General features: G+C 41.8%; 1 long non-coding RNA gene across 3 annotated transcripts in view; it reads right to left on the bottom strand.

Moving 5' to 3' along the window:
- LOC134337734 (uncharacterized) overlaps positions 1-20314 on the bottom strand; it is a 103715-nt gene that overhangs the window by 28645 nt on the left and 54756 nt on the right. For all 3 annotated transcript variants that reach the window (XR_010016053.1, XR_010016052.1, XR_010016054.1), the window contains exon 4: positions 18444-18526. This is a non-coding gene — a long non-coding RNA (uncharacterized LOC134337734). The remainder of the gene's footprint in view (positions 1-18443; positions 18527-20314) is intronic.

Genomic DNA, 20314 nt, shown 5'->3' with positions numbered 1-20314 from the left:
TCGTAACACCATTAGTTTTTATGATAATGATAGTTCAGTGGTGAGATTTTCCTGTCCCCAGCTGCTATTAGTCCAATGCCAATTGACACAAATCATATCAGCAGGGTGCAACGCCTAAAGCTTATCCCCATTGAGATTTTCAACCTCATGGATGTGAACAACAAGAGATGCTGCTTACTTATAGGAGTACCAATTGTTATGGGTGGTGCAGGTTCAAAGAAATGTGATTTAAAGGGCCAGTTACATGACACCTACAGTCAAAGTAAGGCTGTTTCACACCACTCACATCTCTCACACACCAGATAAGCTCTTCTGTGCATCGCAAACACTTATACAACTAAACCTTCCTTTCCCCTATGTCTAGTACACCTTTTTCATGAAGAGGTATAAAAAGACTCCCTCGTGCACTATAGCAGCCAGATCATTCTCACTTCTTGGCCTCAGGATCATTGCAACAACACCTGCTACCTGAAGCTATGTTTCCCAGTTTCCCGATCGTTGCTGCATAATTTCAAAGAATCCTAAAGATCCATCAGCCTGTCATATGGACAGTTCTTCCCATCACTTTTAAATGACCGGCCCTTTGTTTTGATACTGTAACATCTGAATTTCTTATCCAGGGGAAATACCTTTCCTACATCTAGCCTGTGGAGCCTTGTAAGAATTCTCAGTGAGATTTCTGCTTTTTCTTTTAAATTCTGGAGAATATAGGATTAACCTACTGAGTTGTTCCTGACACAGCAAATGCTCCATCCCTGGAATCAGTCTGACGAATCCTTGCTGCACATACTCTGTGGTAAATGCCTTTTTTAGGTAAAATGAATGCACTTACCACAGGTTGTGATGTCAGTCACCAAAGTCCCATGGAGCTGTAGTAGGACACCTTTACTCCTGTAGACAAATCCTTTCAGAGCAAAGGCTTATATCCAGAATGGCTGGATACCTGAAATTATTGAATTTCATAACGGGTCCAAGGGCTGCAATGTATTCAGATGGAAGATGAGTGCACATTTAACTTTGAAACTCAACATGATGTCGTGGGTCAGACTCCGGGCTTTATTGATTTAGATTATGAAAACATGTAGTCCTCTTTTATTGTCATTTAGTAATGCATGCATTAAGAAATGATAAAATGCTATAGGGACAAATTGGGGCAGCTTTGGAAATAAGGGGTCAGGTTAGAGTTTAAAGACAGGGATGATGGAGAGTTTGAAGTCAGGGCAGCAAATGAAGAGCCAGGGGCAGGAGCTAGTATTCAGATCTAGATGGCATCGAGCTGCGTTCTCCACCCAGACTTAGTTGTGTTTTCTTAGGTTTATTGGGATAGTTTTGGGAACAGCACAGGAAGTTAGGTGTCATTTAGTATTTAGGATCAAGAATGAGGGAGAATGAAGAGTTAGGGGTAGGAGCCAGTGTTTGGAGTTCAAGTCCAGGTGTTCTGCAGTCCTGGAGGACTGGTCATCAGCTGCTGAAGAGACCAGTGATTCTCAAGTCAACAAGTTCTGGGTCAGAGGTCCATATGGGTGGGAGTCATGACGGCTGGGGTGTCCTAAATCTCTGGAGTTGTGACTCCGGAATTTGAAGCTCCAAATTCTCCACAGTCGAAGGTCAATGATCACATAGGTTGGGTCAGCATGCACAAAAGAGCTTTGACCACGACCAATCCAGACATCGAAAGGAGCGGATTTCACTCAGGTCCACTGCCTGAGTAGAAAAGCCAGCATGGGTTGCTACAGTGAAAAGGAGCTTTTAAAAACTTGCAGAAGGAAACGAAGAAGGTCATTCAGAAGGAAAAGATGAATTATGAGAGGAAGCTGGTGACTAATATCACAGAAGATATTAAAAGATCTTTTAAGTATATAGAGGGTAAAAAAGAATGGAAGGTAGATATAGGACCAATACAAAATGACGCTGGAGATAGTGTAATGAGAGATGCAGAGATGGCAGAGGAACTGAATGCAAATTTTCATCAGTCTTCACAGTGGAAGACGTCTGCAGTATACTGGACATTCAAGAGTGTCAGAGAAGTGAAGTTTGTGCAGTGAAAATTACGACTGAGAAGGTGCTCAGGAAGCTTAATGGTCTGAGGGTGAATAAATTTCCTGGACCTGATGGAATGCACCCTTGGGTTCTGAAGGAAGTAGCTGGAGAGATTGCAGATGCATTAACGATGATCTTCCAAGAGTCGATAGATTCTAGCATTGTACTGGATGACTGGAAAATTGCAAATGTTACTTGGCTATTTAAGAAGGGTGGGTGGCAGAAGTAAGGAATCTATAGAATGTTAGGGATGAGATTATGGAGTACCTGGAGGCACATGACAAGGTAGGCCAAAGCCAGCATGGTTTCTTGAAAGGAAAATCCTGCCTGACAAACCTACTGCAACTCCTCAAAGTTACAAGCAGGGTAGACAAAGGAGATGTTGTAGATGTGGCGTACTTGGATTTTCAGAAGGCCTTTGACAAGGTGCCACACAAGAGGCTGCTTAGAAAGATAAGAGCCCATGGAATTATAGGGAAGCTACTAGCGTGGGTGGAGCATTGGCTGGTCAGCTGAAAACAGAGAGAAGGAATAAAGGGATCCTATTCTGGTTGGCTGCCAGTTACCAGTGGAGTTCCACAGGGGTTTGTGTTGGGACCGCTGCTTTTTATGATGGATAACAATAATTTGGACCATGGTATTAATGGATTTGTGGCAAAATTTGCCGATGATACAATGATTGTTGGAGGAGTGGGTAGTGTTGAGGAAACAGAGCCTGCAGTGAGACTTAGGTAGTTTAGGGGAATAGGTAAAGAAGTGGCAAATGAAATACCATGTTGTCATTCATTTCTAGTGGTATAGATTATAAGAGCAAGGATGTGATGTTGAGGCTTTATAAGGCACTCATGAGACCACACTTAGAGTATTGTGTGCAGTTTTGGGCTCCTTATTTTAGAAAGGATATACTGACATTGGAAAGAGTTCAGAGAAGATTCATGAGAATGATTCCAGGAATGAAAGGGTTACCATATGAGGAACGTTTGGCAGTTCTTGGGCTGTATTCCCTAGAGTTCAGGAGAATGAGGGGGGAATCTCATAGAAACATTCTGAATGTTAAAAGGCCTGAACAGATTAGATATGGCAAGGTTAATTCCCATGGTAGGGGATTCTAGGACAAGAAGGGATGACTTCAGAATTGAAGGACACCTTTTAGAACTGAGATGCAGAGAAATTACTTTAGTCAGAGGGTGGTAGATCTGTGAAATTTGTTGCTACGAGCAGCTTTGGAGGCCAAGTTATTGGGTGTATGTAAGGCAGAGATAGAGAGATTCTTGATTAGCTAGGGCATCAAAGGGTATGGGGAGAAGGCAGGAGAGCAGGGATGACTGGAAGAATTGGATCAGCCCATGATTGAATGTCAGAGAAGAGATGGGCCGAATGGCCTACTTCTGATCCAACATCGGAAGTTTTGAGAGGAGGAGATTTCACTCAGATCCACTGCCTGAGTAGAGAAGCCAGCAGTGGGACATCACAGTGAAAAAGAGCTTTGACCAGCGACCAATCCAGATAATGGAAGGAGTGGATTTCACTCAGGTCCATTGCCTGAGTAGATAAGCCAGCACGGGTTGTTACAGTGAAAAAAAGCTTTGATTAGCAGCCAATCCTGACATCAGAAGTTTTGAGAGGAGGAGATTTCACTCAGGTCCACTGCCCAAGTAGAAAAGCCAGCAGTGGGTCGCTACAGAGAAAAGTCACAGTAGTCAGGTCTCCGGCACTAATCCTGGCTCTGCAACTCAGAAGGGAAGGGGGGAGAAGAGACACCCTGTGGTGTGAGGGGATTTGTTTGTTAGGGAAATGGACAGGAGGTTCTGTGGGCGAGAACAAGATTCCCTGATGGTCTGTTGTCTCCTAGGTGCCAGGGTCAAGGATCTCTCAGATCAAGTCCTCACCATTCTTAAGTGAGAGCATGACCAGCCAGAAGTCAAAGTCCATGTAGGTACCAATGACATGGGTAGGATGAGTGATGAGGATCTGCATAGGGAGTTTAGGGAGTTAGGTGCTAAATTAAGGGCAGGACCTCCAGGGTTGTAATCTCAGGATTGTTACCCATGCCACGTGCTAATGAGGCTGGAGCTAGGGAGATTATACAGTTAACACGTGGCTAAGGAGTTGGTGTAGCAGAGAGGGCACAGGAGTTTTGGATCGTTGGCCCCTTTTCCAGGGAAGGTTGGACTGGTACAGACAGGATAGTTTGCATCTGAATTGAAGGAGGACTAATATCCTAGCGAAAAGGTTTGTTAATGTTACATGCTGGAGTTTAAACTAGAGTTGAAGGGGGATTGGAACCAGAGTGCCAGGACAGTTAGTGGAGAGGTTATGGACGCAGGTGTTGGTAAGACCTCAAAGTTAGGAATCAAAAGGTTGAGCATGGTGCGACTAGTGTCTTAAGCTGCATATATTTCGGTGCAAGAACTATCAGAGGAAAGGCATGTGATAGTGCTGCAGATGAGGTAGTGGGATTACAAACAGAAGCAATACGTAGTGAGGAGAGGTTGCTGATAGGGCAAAATTACAGTCAACAGGATGAGTTGAAATAGGCAGACAAAATCGTAAAGGGTGAATACAATACTGAAGGTGTTATATTTGAATGGACACATTATACAGGATAACGTAGATGAACTTGTAGCACAGCTGCAGATTGGCAGGTTTGATGTTGTAAGTATCACTGAATCATAGCTGAAAAAAATTATAGCTGGGAGCTTATTGTCCAAGTATACACATTGTATGAAAAGCACAGGCAGGAAGGCAGGGGAGGCGGCGTTGCTCTGTTGGTAAAATAAAATAAAATTAAATCAAATAATTAGAAAAAGATGACAAAGGGTCGGAAGTTGTTGAATCATTGTGGATGGAGCTAAGGAAATGCAAGGGTAAAAAGTCCTTAATGAGAGTTGAATACTGACAACCAAACAGTAATGAGGATGTGGTCTACAAATTACAAGGGGAAATAGAAGTTGCATTCCAAAAGAGCAATGTTACAATAGTCATGGGGATTTCAATATGCAGATAGAGTGGGAAAATCAATTTAGTACTGGATTCCAGGAGGGGGAATTTCGAGAGTGACTAGAAGATTTTTTTTAAGGTAGCTTGCTGTTGAGCTCACTAGGGATTAGCTATTCTGGATTGGGTGTTGTGCAATGAACCAGAATTGATTAGAGAGCTCAAGGTAAAAGACCCCTTAGGGGAAAGTGATCCCCTTTGAGAAGGGGAAGCTAAAGTCAGAAATATCAGCATTACAGTGGAGTAAAGGGAATTACAAAGGCATGAGAGAGGAGTTGGCCAGAATGGATTGGAAAAGAACACTGGCAGGGTTGATGACCAAACAGCAAAGGATGGAATTTCTGGAAGCAATTTGGAAGGAACAGGATACATACTTCCCAAAGAGGAAGAAGTATTTAAAGGCAAGATGACACAGCCATGGCTAACATGAGATGTCAAAGCCAACATAAAAGCCAAAATGAGGGCATATAGTAGAGCAAAAATTTGTGGGAAATTAGAGAATGGGGAAGTTTTTAAAAACTAACAAAAGGTAACTGTAAAGAAATTAAGAAGGTAAAACTGGAATCCAAAAGTGAGCTAGCCAATAATAGTAAAGAGGAAAGCAAAAGTTTCTTCAGATACATAAAACATAAAAGAGAGGCTGGAGTGGATATCAGACCACTGGAAAACAATGCTGGAGAGGTAGTAATGTGGAGCAAGCAAATGGTGGATGAACTGAATAAGTATTTTGCATCAGTCTTTACTATGGAAGATGCTAGCAGTATGGTGGAAGTTCCAGTTGTCAGCAGTCATGAGATGTGTGAAGATACCATTACCAAAGAAAAAGTTCTTTGGCAACTAAAGGTCTGAAGGTAGATAAGTCTCCTGGACTAAATGGTGTATACATCATGGTGCTGAAAGAGGTAGGTGAAGAGATTGTGGAGGCATTAATCATGATCTTTCAAGAATCACCAGATTCTGGAATGGTTCTGGAAGACTGGAAAATTGCAAATGTCACTCCAGTCTTCAAGAAGGGAGAGAGGCGGAAGAAAGGCCAATATAGACCAGTTAGTATGACATCAGCGGTTGGGAGGATGTTGGAGTCAATTATTAAGGATGAGGTCTCAGGATACTTGGAGGCACATGATAAAATAGGCCATAGTCAACATGATTTCCTCAAGGGAAAATATTGCTTGACAAACTTATTGGTTTTCTTTGAAGAAATAATGAGCAGGATAGCCAAAGGGGAAGCGGTTGATTTTCTGTATACGGATTTTCAGAAGGTCTTTGACAAGGTGCCACGCATGAGGCTGTAAGCTACAAGCTACAAGCCCATGGTATTACAGGAAAGATTCTAGCATGGATAACGCAGTGGCTGGTTGGCAGGAGGCAAGGAGTGGAAATAAAGGAGGCCTTTTCCGGTTGGCTGCCGGTGACTTGTCTTGTTCTGTGTTGGAACCAATTTTTTAAATGTTATTTATCAATTATTTGGATGATGGAATCGATGGTTTTGTTGTAAAGTTTGCAGAAGATTGGTGGATGGGCAGGTAGTTTTGAGAAAGTGGAGAGGCTAAGAAGGACTTTGACAGATTAGGAGAATGGGTAAAGAAATGGCAGACAGAGTACAGTTTCAAAACGTATGGTCATGTACTTTGGTACAAAAAAATGAAATGGTTGACTATTTTCTAAATGGAGGGGAAATACAATAAACTGAGGTGCAAACGGTCTTGGGAGTCCTTGTGCAGGATTCTCTAAAGATTAATTTTCAGGTTGAGTCCATGTTGAGGAAGCCAAATGTGATGCTAGCATTCATTTCAAGAGGACTAGAATATAAAAGAAAGGATGTAATGTTGAGACTTTCTAAAGCACTGGTGAGGCCTCAGTTGGAGTATTGTGAGCAGTTTTGGGTCCTTTATTGTAGAAAGGACGTGCTGAAACTAGAGAGTGTTCAAAGGAGGTTCATGAAAATGATACCAGGATTGAATGACTTATCATACGAAAAGCACTTGATGGCTCTGGGCCTGTATTCACTAGAATTCAGAAGAATGAGGGACGACCTAATTGAAACCCATCAAATGATGAAAGGTCTTGACAGACTGGATGTGGAGAGGATAATTCCTCTGATGGTAGAGTATAAGACTAGAGGAACACAGTCTCAGAATAGAGGGACATCCATTTAGAACAGAGAAGAGAAGGAATTTCTTTATTCTGAGTGTACTGAATTTATGGAATTCTTTGCCACAGGCAACTATGGAGGCCTTCTTTAAGTATATTTAAAGCAGAGGTTGATAGATTCTTGATTGGTCAGGCATGAAGTGAAATGGGGAGAAGGCAGGAGGTCAGGCTGAGGGAAGATGGATCAGCCATGATGAAATATCGGAGCAGACTCAATGGGCCAAATGGCCTAATTCTGCTCACATACCTTATGGTCTTAACTCCCAGGTCATTGAGTCCTGAGTTGGAGGTCTGTACGGGCAGTAGGCATCAGAGCCTCCAGGTCACCAGGGCTGGAGGTCAACGAGAGTCCAAAGTTTAGCCCTGAAAATCATGCCTGCAAGTCTGGGCCTGGGACTGAAGGCTGGAGGCCTGATGTCTGTGAGTCTGCGAGTCTGGGGCCAAGGATCAGAGGCCCAAAGACAGACTGTCCTGGGTTTGGAGGCCAGTCTACGTGGATGAGGCGTGGGTGGGAAAGGGGCTTGTTGTCTGGGTCTTGTTCTGTTGTTGCTGTTGTCATTGCTGCTTGTGTTGTTGTGCTGAACGTTGTAGGCACGCAATGTAAGTGCCAGAATGCGTGATCGCACTTGTGGACTTCCACCAGCACATCCTTGGGTGTGTTAGTTGTTAACACAAACTACATATTGTACTGTATGTCTCAATGTACACTGATAAATAAATCACAATCTGAATTGTACAGACAGGGTGGGTTAAAGTGATAGGTATCCGAAGCCCAAAATCACACTTGCAGACAATGATGAGGATTGTGACATCTCAGTTGATTCATTATATTAGCATTCAGGAATACATTGAAACTCCATGGAGAGAGGCAAGTAGCAATTCATCATTGTCACAGGCTTACCTCCACCTGGAGATACTGTACTTGTCTTGTCAAGGAAGGATGAATTTCATTCCAATTAAAACACGTGAGAAAATAACCAGCACCGAAGAACTCTGGCATTTACCAATTGATTCTGCTGGAGTTTCATAGCCAGGGACCTGCCATGGCTTATTGAAGGCTTGTTGAGAACAGGATTAAACTTTAATAACCTCTACACGGGCTGACATCTGATGCCAGGCATTGCATCGGGCAGCACTGTCAAAATGCAGACAACTTGAGTCTAAAGATCTGTTTGCCAGTAGAAATCAATGCTTTCAGAAGAGATGATGAGCAAAGTATTACAGTAAAAATGTAATCCATTGTTATTTCAAATGTCACATCAATTTGCTATAATTTAGTCTAAACAGGAAATTGTTGAGAAATTAAATCCAGGACAACAGTATCAGAGCAGCAATGATTTGCAACACCAGACCATTTGTTACATCATATCTTTGCTGGCTGCCTGCCAAAGAAATCAAAACCTAATTTGACCGTCTTTCTCTCATATCCCTCTATTTTAATTGGTTATTAAATTTTCTGTGGCTAATCTGTCCATGGTCCAACACATTTGCATTGCAGTCAATGGAAGTGAATGTGCAGAGGGAAACGCAGCTGGCAGTCCATCCTTTTACATCTATTTACTGCCAGTGACATAGACTAATTTCTCCCTCAGAACCATTCTCAATGCTCTGTGCAGTCTGACCAAAGGTCTGTGAAAGTTTAACATAACTTTATTTCATTTAATTTCCCCTGGCACTGAGTTCTGCAATGTTAGACTTTCTAATGGCCTCATTGCTCCCACTTTAAATAAAGATCCCTGGATCTGTGGCTGCTGATCCCAAACCTCACTTAAATTGTTATTTCTAGGGAGTATGCAACCTCATTATACTTTTGACCAAAATGTGTAACCTTGTATTTATTGAATTGTGTTGCTTGTTACACTCCCATCCTGCAAGGCTATTATTACCTTCCCCCTCTGCGTTTATTACTTCTAGACATTTGATAACACCTGAAATTTTTGAAATACTACTTTTTTTCTGTATTATTTATAGTTTATTAGAAAGAAGTATAATGTTAGGGAACCAGGGGACGATGACATCATCTATATATATTAAGGAGAAATTAGACCCCTGGAAGTTCCTTGATTTCTGTAAAGCCTTGTTAAACAGATGCTTTGTGATCATCTCAATCATGGTTCTGCTGTTTAATAGTACCCAGAAGCCTGAAGTCCCACACCACCAGATTAAGCTTTAACTATTCAGTTCTTGAACCAACCGGTACAACACTAATTACTGCAGTTTAGCAACACTATCACCACATTGGTCATCTGGCACTAAAATATTCAGCACTGTTTTTTTTTCCCTCCAGTTGTGCTTCTCTTGTAAAAAAGTGCTTATACATTATGTTTAATTTGTGTGTGGATGCTACCTACATGGGGACATGTGCCTGTGATGCTGCCCTAACTAAGTTTTTCACTGCATCTGTGTATACATGTACCCGTGCATCTGATAATAAGATCAACTTCAACTTTGATGTTGAATCCATAAGGGAGATCAATTAGCTCTAGGGCTGTAGCTGAGTCAAGGCTTAATGGGAAGAGAAACCCAGTGGTTGAGCGGGAGAACTGTGGCGTGAAAGGGGATCAACATGAGGCTCAGTGAGAAGAGTCATGTGGCGGGGGGGGGCGGGGGAAGGTCAATTTAGTGCCAGTGTTGGATTAGATAATTGGGAGAGAGAGTGTCCTCTGACTGATTGGTGGGTTGGTGGGGGGGTGGAATGTTGAAATCGTTGAGGATCATAGTCACCAGGCTTAAGGACAACTTCTGTCCTACTGTTTTAAGACTCCTGACCTGACGCCTTACACAGTCAAAATGAACTGTTGATCTCTTGATCCCAAATCACATTTATGATGAAGAATGGCGGACACGTCTTCAACGTCTTGACAAGTATTTTTCCCGTGAACATTGAAAACCATTATCTCACATATTGAGCAATCTGATATGTGCAAATTTATTAATGTATTTCTTACACAATTGTGACTAGACTTCTGAAGCACATCAATAACTTAAAACAACTTGAATGTTCTGAGTGTAAAAGAAAGACATGATGTAAATGTACGTTCTTGTTTTGATCTCTCAATCTTCCTCACACTTTATTTGTCTGCCTGCACTGCATTTTTTTCTGTAATAGAAGCACTATATTCTGCATTCTGTTTCATTTTTAAAAATTTGATACTTGTATATGGAATGATCTGTTGGGTGGAATATTTTTCACTGTGTCTCAGTACTTGGGACAATAATAGTCCAATTACCAATTACTTGGTGGGCATTTGGATGTCAGGACTGAGTGGAGCGATGTAGGAGAGTTAGTAATTAACTTCAATGGAACGACCTGAGTCAGGCGTTTGGCTCCATACTGTGTTCCGCTTAAAACAGACTTCACAGTTCACACGGACTTTTCCAACAATGGGCACAGGTAGGTCTTGCGAGCTGCAAAGTTTATTCAACATTCTTGAGTAATGTGGCAGGTGTCAGTTCATTAGTTGCTCCCTGTTAGTTACCCAGCCATTTCAGCTGCAGTGGCTATGGTCAAGCACTGGAAAATGGGATTTCTATAGCTTTATAGATTGCCTGAATATTCAATGCCCAGAATAGATATGGAGGGTCCATGCCCATTTCTGTTCCCTATAACTCTGTAGAATGACAGAGTCACAATGCACAGAAACAGGTCCTTCAGCCCAACTTTTCCATTCCAACCAAGGTACCAATCCAAGCTAGTCCCATTTACCAGCAGTTGGCTGATAATCTTGTAAACCTTTCCTATTCATGTGGTTCCCAACTGCCCTTTAAAGGTTGTTATTGTTCTTGCCTCAACCACTTTCTCTGGCAGCTCGTTCAACATACATGCTACATTCTGTGTAAAAATAAATTACCTCTCAAGTTCCTACTAAGTCTTTCTCTTCCACCTTACACTTATACCCTCTAATCCTTGATTCCTAGACCTTAGGGAAAAGACAGAGTGCCTCCACCCTATCTATGCCCCTCTTGATTTTATACACCTCTGTAAGATCACCTTTTAGTGTCTTATACTCCAATGAACAAAAGTCCTAGCCTGTCCAACCTCTTCTTAATTCAGTTCCTTTCACATATAACAGTTCACAGCAGTTAGCTCTTTCTTCACTAGGTGACACCGTAGTCAACACTCTGCTATCAGGCTGGTGTTGTGACACTTTCCTCAGTGCTGTGTGTTGCTTAAACAGATAAACTGCTTCTTGAATAAACAGACATAGTTTTTGCTGACAGCTTTCCTCCTTCTCTTTTTCTTCCTCCCCCTCCACCTCCTCTTCCCTGCTTTGCGAAGCTTCTGCTCATTCCCTCTGCAACAATTAAGCAGAAATGCCTTTGGATCCACAAGAAACATGGAGGTTGAAAATCTGAAATGAAATCTGCAGATGCTGTAGTGCTGAGCAGGTTAGGCAACACTTGTAGAGTGTGGAACATAATTAATGTCTCAGGTCTGTGAAAGGTGCTGCCTGACCTGCTGAGTATTTCTAGTATTTTCTATTTTTTATTCCATGATGTTTCTAATATTGGATCAATTAATTTGTGTTGATGTCTCAGATCAAGGTACGTTTTTTAAACTGCTGATACATTATTTCCTATAGATTTACCTTTTTGTATTACTTGGAGATACAACACAACAACAGGCCCTTCTAGCCCAACGAGTCTTTGTGATCCATTTTTATCCATGTGACCAATTAACCTATTAACCCGTACATCTTTGGAATGCAGGAGGAAACCCGTACAGTCATGGGGAAAACTCCTCACAGACAACAGCGAGAACTAAACCCGGATTACCTGTGCTGCAATAGTGTTACGCTAATCATTATGCCATCAAAAGGTCAATAGTTGGCTAAATGGGGACAGCTTAAAGAAAACATCAGATACTTTAAAAACCATAGTAACAGTCTCTGGAAATCAATCAGCATCTATTAATAAGTAAGTCATATTTTCTTTCAGTACTCAGGCTTATTCCCCTCAGTTTGGACGAGACTAGAACTAGAGGTTTAAGGTGAAAGGAGAAGTATTCCCCCCTTTCTTTCCAGTCCTGAAGAAGGGTCTTGGCCCAAAACACCGTTTCCATAGATGCTGCCTAACCTGCAGAGTTCCTCCAGCATTTTGTGTGTTGCTTCGGGTTTCCATCATCATCTGTTTATATTTGAGGGAAACTTAGGGTGTACTTCCTCAGTTAGAGGATGGTAGGAGTGTGGAACAAGCTGCCAACAGAAGTGGCAGATGCAGGTTCAACTGTAACATTTAAGAGAGGTTTAGATAGATACATGGATGAGAGGGGTATAGAGGGCTGTTAGAGAAAGCTGGGTTAAACAGAGAATTAGGTTGGCATAGACTCAATGGGCTGAAGGGCCTGCTTCTGCACTCTAGTGCTCTATTACTATATGACTGGGTAGGGATGCATTGATGTTGGGGTCACACTGGTGTGCTGAATACATCCAGCTGCTAAACACGTTCTCGGTTTTGACAGATGCAGGCTCGAGGAGCCGAATGGTCTACTTCTGCACCTATTGTCTATTGTCTAGTAGAAAGTGTGTCACTGAATGACGAGTGAACAGCAGGGCAACACTGCTGTCTACTCAGTAGCTAATATTATTACCTTCCTAGTTGCATTATTTGTGTTCATGCTAACACTCTAAATACTGTGTGGCTGCAAGACTTGCATTGTTTTATAGGTCCTCGTCACCAATTAGAACTAACTTTGCTGAAATAACTGCCACAGAGAAAGATATCGCAGTCAAAATAAATAGCTTGGATTATAATAGTTTTTACTGTTCTACTTGTTACTTATTCAATGGTTAATAAAATCAAACAGTCATTGCATTTTGCAATTCTTCAAGTTTCGACATCTCACAACAAAAATAGTTTCTTGTGTTTTATATGTTGCCCAATCTATAATAAGATATTAGAGGATCAGAGAAACTATATGGGCACATACTCTATGTTAGTCAGGGCAGGGATAGTACAATGAGTGAGTGACTAAGGCCGTGGTGCCGGGAGTAGGTTTCAGATTTCTGGATCATTACAATCTCTTCTGGGGAAGGTATGGCCTGTACAAAAAGGAAGGGTTACCCTTGAATGCGAGGGGGACCAATATCCTTGTGGGCAGGTTTATTAGAGCTGTTGGGGAGGGTTTAAACTCATTTGGCGGCGGGAGGGGTGGGAGCCAGAGTGATGGGCAATTGTTATGCAAGTCAATGCATTGTGTAGCAAGACTGTGAGGAAGGACAGGCAGATCATAGGGCAAAATTGCTGTCAGTGGGATGAGGTGAAGCTTAACATGGGGGAAGAAATGAAAAGGGTGATGAATACAGGACTGGAGGTGCTATGCTGAATGCATGGAATCAGGTAGGTGATCTTGTAGCACTTTTATAGATTGGCAAGAATGATGTTGTGGACATCACTGAGTCGTGGCTGGAAGAAGATCATAGTTTGGAGCTTAACACCCAAGGATACACCATATATCGAAAGGACAGGTTGGTTGGCAGTATGGGTGGGGTGACTCTGTTGATAACAAATGAAATCAAATCCTTAGAAAGAGGTGACATAGGATCAGAAGATGTAGAATCTTAGTGGGTAGAGTTAAGAAACTGCAAGGGTAAAAAGACCCGGATGGGTGTTATATATAGGTTTCCGAAGAGTAGCCAGGACGTTGGACATAAATCAGAAAAGGGGATAGAAAAAAGCATGTAATAATGGTGCAATGTTATGATAGTCATGGGGGATTTAAATGTGCAAGTAGATTGGGAAAATCACGTTGGTGCTAGATCCCAAGAGAGGGAATTTGTAGAATGCATTTTGCAGATGGCTCTTTAAGAGCATTTTATGGTTGAGCAAACTAGGGGAAATCTAATTCTGGATTAGGCATTGAGTAATGAACAAGATTTGATTAGGGACCTTAAAAGAAACCCTTTGGAGGCTGTGAATATAATATGAAAGAATTCACACCGCAGTTTGAGAGGGAAAGGATAAAGTCAGATGTATCAGTATTATCACAAACAGGAGAAAATCTGCAGATGCTGGAAATCCAAGCAACACACACAAAATGCCAGAGGAGCTCAGTGGGCCAGGAGGCATCTATGGAAAAGAGTACAGTCGACGTTTTGGGCCGAAACCCTTTGGCAGGACTGGAGAAAAAAAGCTGAGGAGTAGATTTAAAAGGTGGGGGGAGGAGAAAGAGAAACTCCAGGTGATAGGTGAAACCTGGAGGGGGAGGGATGAAGTAAAGAGCTGGGAAGTTGATTGGTGAAAGAAGGCCATGGCAGAAAGATAAAAAGGGGTGGAGGAGGAGCGTGCAAGGAGATAAGGTGAGAGAAGGAAAAGGGAACGGGAAGTGGTTGGGGGGGGGCATTACCAGAAGTTAGAGAAGTTGATGTTCATGCCATCAGGTTGGAGGCTACCCAAATAGAATATGAGGTGTTGTTTCTTCAGCCTAAGTGTGGCCTCATCACGACAGTGGAGGAGATCATGGATGGACATATTGGAATAGGAATGGGAAGTGGAATTAAAATGGGTGGCCACTGGGAAATCCTGCTTTTTCTGGCGGATGAAGCATAGGTGCTTGGCAAAGTGATCTCCCAATCTAGGTTGGGTCTCAGTGATATACAGGAGGCCACACTGGGAGCACCAAACACAATAAATGACCCCAGCAGACTCACAGGTGAAGTGTCACCTCACCTGAAAGGACTATTAACGGCCTTGAATGGTGGTGAGGGAGGAGGTGTAAGGTGGGAGGTACCAGGAGGGAGATCAGTGGGAAGGGACAAATGGACAAGGGAGTCGCATAGGAAGCGATCCCTGTGGAAAGTGGAAAGTGCAGGAGAGGGAAAGATATACTTGGTCCTGGGATCCCGGTGGGGGTGGTGGAATTTTCGGAGAATTATGTGCTGGACGTGGAAGCTGGTGGGGTGGTAGGTGAGGACAAGAGGAACCCTATCCCTGGTAGGGTGGCGGGAGGATGAAGTAAGAGCAGATGTATGTGAAATGGAAGAGATGTGGTTGAAGGCAATGTTGAAGGTGGAGGAAGTGAAGCCCCCTTCTTTGAAAAAGGAGGACATCTTCTTCATTCTAGAATAAAAATCCTCATCCTGAGAGCATATACGGTGAAAATGGAGGAAGTGAGAGAAGGAGGATGGCAATTTTACAAGTAATATAGTGGGACGAGGTATTGTCCAGGTAGCTGTGAGAGTGTCATGGGTTTATAATAGACATCAGTGGATAAGCTGTCTCCAGAGATAGGGACAGTGCGATCGAGAAAGGGGAGGGTGGTGTCAGAAATGGGCCAGGTAAATTTGAGGGAAGGGTGGAAGTTGGAGGCAAAGTGGATGAAGTTGACGAGTTCAGCACGGGTGCAGGAACCAGCACCAATGCAGTCCTCAATGTAGCATAGAAAAAGTGCAGGACGGTCACCTGTGTAGGCTTGTAACATAGACTGTTCCATGAAGCTCAGCGTGAGGACAAGTTCCGCTAGATGGAGGAGAGTGATGGTGAAGAGGAACTGGTTGGCTGTAGTTTCTAAAAAGAAAAGGGAGAGCTTTGATGCCTTCCTGGTGGGGGATGGAGGTGTATAGGGACTGAACATCCATAGAAAAATACGATGATGAAGGCCAGGGAACCTGAAATCATTGAAAAGATCCAGAGTGTATGAAGTGTCATTGATGTAGGTAGAAAGGGACTGAACTGGGGAGGGGATAAAATAGAGTTGAGGTATGCTGATATGAGTTCAGTGGGGCAGGAACAAGCTGAAACAAGGAAACAAGCTGAACAAGTTCCCAGCACCTTTTAAATCTACTCCTCAGCGTTTTTTTCTCTAGCCCTGCCCAAGGGTTTTGGCCTGAAACGTTGACTGAACTCTTTTCCATAGCTGCTGGCTGGCCTGCAGAGTTCCTCCAGCATTTTGTGTATGTTGCATCAGCATTATAGTGGAATAAATGGAATTACAGAGGCACGACAGAGGAGCTGGTCAAAGTTGTTTGAAAGGGAGCACTATCATGGATGACTGTGGAATAGACATGGCTGGAGACTCTGGGGGCAATTCAGAAAATGCAGGATAGATATATTCTAAAGATGAAGAGGTATTGGAGGATGAGGTAGTTATAGCTGACAAGGGAAACCAAAGACAGCAAAAAGGTAAAAAAGAGGGCATATAATATATCAAAAATAGGTGGGAAGTTAGAGGATTGGGAAGCTTTTAAAAAAACAACAGAAGGCAACTAAAAAGCCAAAGGGAGAGAAAAGATGAAATATGAATGTACACTAGCCAATAATTTTTAAAAGTATACCAAAAGTGTTTCTCAGATACATAAAGAGTAAAAAAGAGGCGAGAGTGTATATTGGACAACAGGAAAATGGCGTTGGCGAGGTAGTAATGGGGAACAAAGAAATGGTGGATGAACTTAATAAGTATTTTGCATCAGTCTTCACTATGGAAGACACTAGCAGTATGCCAGAAATTCGAGAGTGTTGGGGAGCAGAAGTGAACGTAGTTGCTATTACTAGGGAGAGGGTGCTTGTGAAGCTGAAATATCTGAAGGTGGGTAAGCCACCTGAACCAGATGGAATATACCCCAGGTTTCTGACAGACATAGCTGAAGAAATTGTGGAGGCACTAGTAATGGTCTTTCAAGAATCACTAGATTCTAGAATGGTTTTGGAGGACTGGAAAATTGCAAATACCACTCCTCTCTTTAAAAAGAGAGGGATGCATTAGACATAAATTGTAGGCCAGTTAGCCTCACTTCAGTGGTTAGTAAGGATAAGGTCCCTGGTGAAGGATGAAGTGTTGAGGCACTTGGAGGTGCATGATAAAGGCGGCCAAAGTCAGCATAGTTTTGTTAAAGGGGATTCTTGCCTAACAAATCTGTTGGAATGCTTTGAGGAGATAACAGGCAGGAGAGATAAAGATGAGCCAGTGAATGTTGTTCACATAGATTTTCAGAAAGTCTTCTTAAACCTACTGAGTATTAAATTATCTGTCCCCTAAAAAAAGATTTCATCGTGTCCCAATTAACTAAATTTGACATTCCCTCAGTTGTATTTAATTCAAAAAAGAGAAATTTGCTCTTTCATAAAACTTACAAAGGTTGAATCTTGTAGCAATGCAGCATTAAATCTCCACTGAGATACGTTCAGAATACTACCAGAAAACTTCAAAGTTAATTTCATAGGTGCGTGATCCGACAACGCAATGACATCATACGCACAATCAGCAACAGAGGGCACCAAACGCGTGTCCCACAAAAAATAATCAATTCTTGAGTATTTATGGTATACATGTGGAAAAAAAAAGAAAAATCCTTCTCTATAGGGTACATAAATCTCCAAATATTGACCAGACCGTATTCTAATAAAAAAGAATTTATACAAGTTGCAGCTTTATTGGGAAGCAACGGATTGGTGGACAGTCTATCAATTGACGGATTGAGAAAGCAGTTAAAGTCACCGCCCATAATCAACTTATGTTCATTTAAGTTCAACAGCACAGAAAATAGCTTCTTAAAAAATTCAGGACTATCTATATTAGGTGCATAAACACACACACCAAAGCCACCTTTTGACCACATAACAAACCAGTAACAATTAAATATCTTCCAATTAAATCAGTAACTGTGTTAAAATGTACAAAAGAGATTTTAGAATTAATAAAAATAGGGCCAGCTGGTGGCACAGCGACATTCGTACCGGACCTGGGAGCAGAGGTTCCCGGGTTTGAAACTAGTCGGGTCCGCTCCCAAGTACGCTTTCCATCCGTGCCAGGCTGAGTATTGAATCGCAATTTGACCATGTAAAAAAAAGGGAAAATACTGCAAAAGCATCTGTGTGGGGAGTGGCACGCCACACGGTCTCTCTCTCTCTCGCTCTGTGCCAGGTAAAAGCCATGAAAAAGACATAATCACAGACACGCACGCACACGTGCACACAGACGCACATGTACAGACTCACACGCACGTAGGCACTCGCCAAAAAAAAAGAATTAATAAAAATATATACCCCTCTTATTTTATTTACTAATAACGAATGAAATAAGGGTCCCTTCCAAAATTTAAAAAAATGATTTTGTTGCAAGGACATGGCTGGGGACAAACCCACGTGCAGGACACAGGCACTGAGGCAGAGTCGTGAGGCATTAGCACCACCGCGAACGGGGAACCAGTATCCAGGAGAGTCTTTACACAGAGACAAGGGTCACTTAGAGTATCCAGGAAATGATGCGGAACTTAGAACTGACAGTTCTCAGGAATCAGGAAACAAGGTTTACTCACACTAGGGTCGACCAACGAACGGACAGCTCCTTGTTGTGGTCACAGGGTCTTTATCCTGCATTTTCTGAAGGAAACCAGGCGTGCTGTAATTAAGCAAACTAGCATCAATTGGAAATCTAATAACTGAAATTAGGGCATAATCAGGGAGAAAGAAGCGTTAAAGGGGAACAGCCAAACGGAACCATGACAGATTTTCATCCTGCCTACGGATATGAGTCTCCTGCACAAAAATAATATCTGCATGAAGTGTTTTTAATTTCTTAAAAATATTTCAGCGCTTAATAGGTTGGTTCATACCATTCAGATTCCAAGATATTATATTAAATTTATTAAAATCCATATTTAAAATTGAATTTAAAATTTTTATAAAGTAAGCTAATGCGCAGGCACAAACTAAATTCAAAGAACAAACAAAGCATGACTCGATCATTAAGAAAAACAAGATAATTGACTCAAAAAACCTCTCAGAACTGGCCAGTCGAAAAAAAAACTAATCTAATAAAAAAAATTCTCCTGCCCCAAAAGCCCAGAAACTGTCCAATAGACAGACGGCATGCTACTCTAATGACCCTTGATCTCTGTCTCTAGTTAGCAGGCCCTACTTACAAAGTAATATGTTGCCACCACCAAAAAGAGATAACAAAAGGTACATAAATAACAAATTCCAATTATTTTCATATTATGTCTAACAATAGTTAACACCGAACTAACGACGGCGATCTTAGATTCATTTAAAATACGTAACCATGTATTCAAGAAAGATAAATCCAACCAGCTAATATACTACAACTAATGTTAAAGACTTACAAATCAATGAAAGAATATGAAAAAAAATATATATATAAAATCCAAAACTATATTAACTGTTAAAGCAAACAAGAATGGATCTGAGTAAATCAACCAAGTCCTTGTTGGGCACTTATAAAACGTGGATCAGACTTTCATCAAAACTGCTACAAACAGCTCTCAACTAAGGATTAACTATTCAAATTGCTTACAAAATGGGCTTCAACTCCTTTATAAATTTCCAACCATCTTCTGGGAAGTCAATCCGTTATGAATGAGAATTAGGTGGAGTAATTATCAGACGAGTCGGATAATGCAGGGGGGGATGACAGCTAATCTTATAGAGTTCAGCCATGGCTTCCCAATATTTAATTCTTTCAGCATAAATCTCAGGGGTAAAATCTTCAACTATACGAATCTTTGCTCCGTCATAAATTAGCTAATCCCATTTCCTTGCATCCTGAAGAATAGCTTCTTTAGTTGTAAAATAATGCAGACAAACTATAATAGGACGAGTTTTCATTCCGGCTGAAGGCTTGGGACGTCGAATTTGGCGAGCTCTGTCCAGTATCGGACAGGCTTCCAGAATCTCACTAAAATGTGAATATAACATGTACGAAAAGAACTTTAATGGCTCACCGGTTTCCATATTTTCAGGCAAACCCAGTATGTTTAAATTCATCCTGCGACTTCCACTTTCCAAATCGATCGTTTTCTTCTTAGTTCTTGAAACTCCGAAGTAACCTCATTGATTTCATTTTCATAGAAGACAACTTCAATTCTTGTTCTTTAACAGTTTGACTCATTGACTCCTGTTCTCTTTCAATTCTATGAGTGCTCTGTTTAAGCATCTGATATTGACCTTCCAGATTCTTCGAAGTTTCCTTAACGGTGAAAATAGTTTTTTCAAGCTTTTCATTAGTGTTCGTCAGCTTAACGATTTTGGTGTCTATCGTACCAATCTTAGCATCTACAGCTTCTATTAAAGAGCATTCTTTCTGAAGTAGGGACTTCCTCTGATTTCTTTGTTTGATCTGCTTCGGGAAGAGTTTTGCCACCTCTTCATTCGATTCCAGATCGAGTAT

This window comes from Mobula hypostoma, chromosome 25 (assembly GCF_963921235.1).
Source record: "Mobula hypostoma chromosome 25, sMobHyp1.1, whole genome shotgun sequence".
Classification (NCBI taxonomy): domain Eukaryota; kingdom Metazoa; phylum Chordata; class Chondrichthyes; order Myliobatiformes; family Myliobatidae; genus Mobula; species Mobula hypostoma.
The sequence above is the reverse complement of the archived record's forward strand: the minus strand, read 5'-3'. Positions and strand labels throughout refer to the sequence as shown.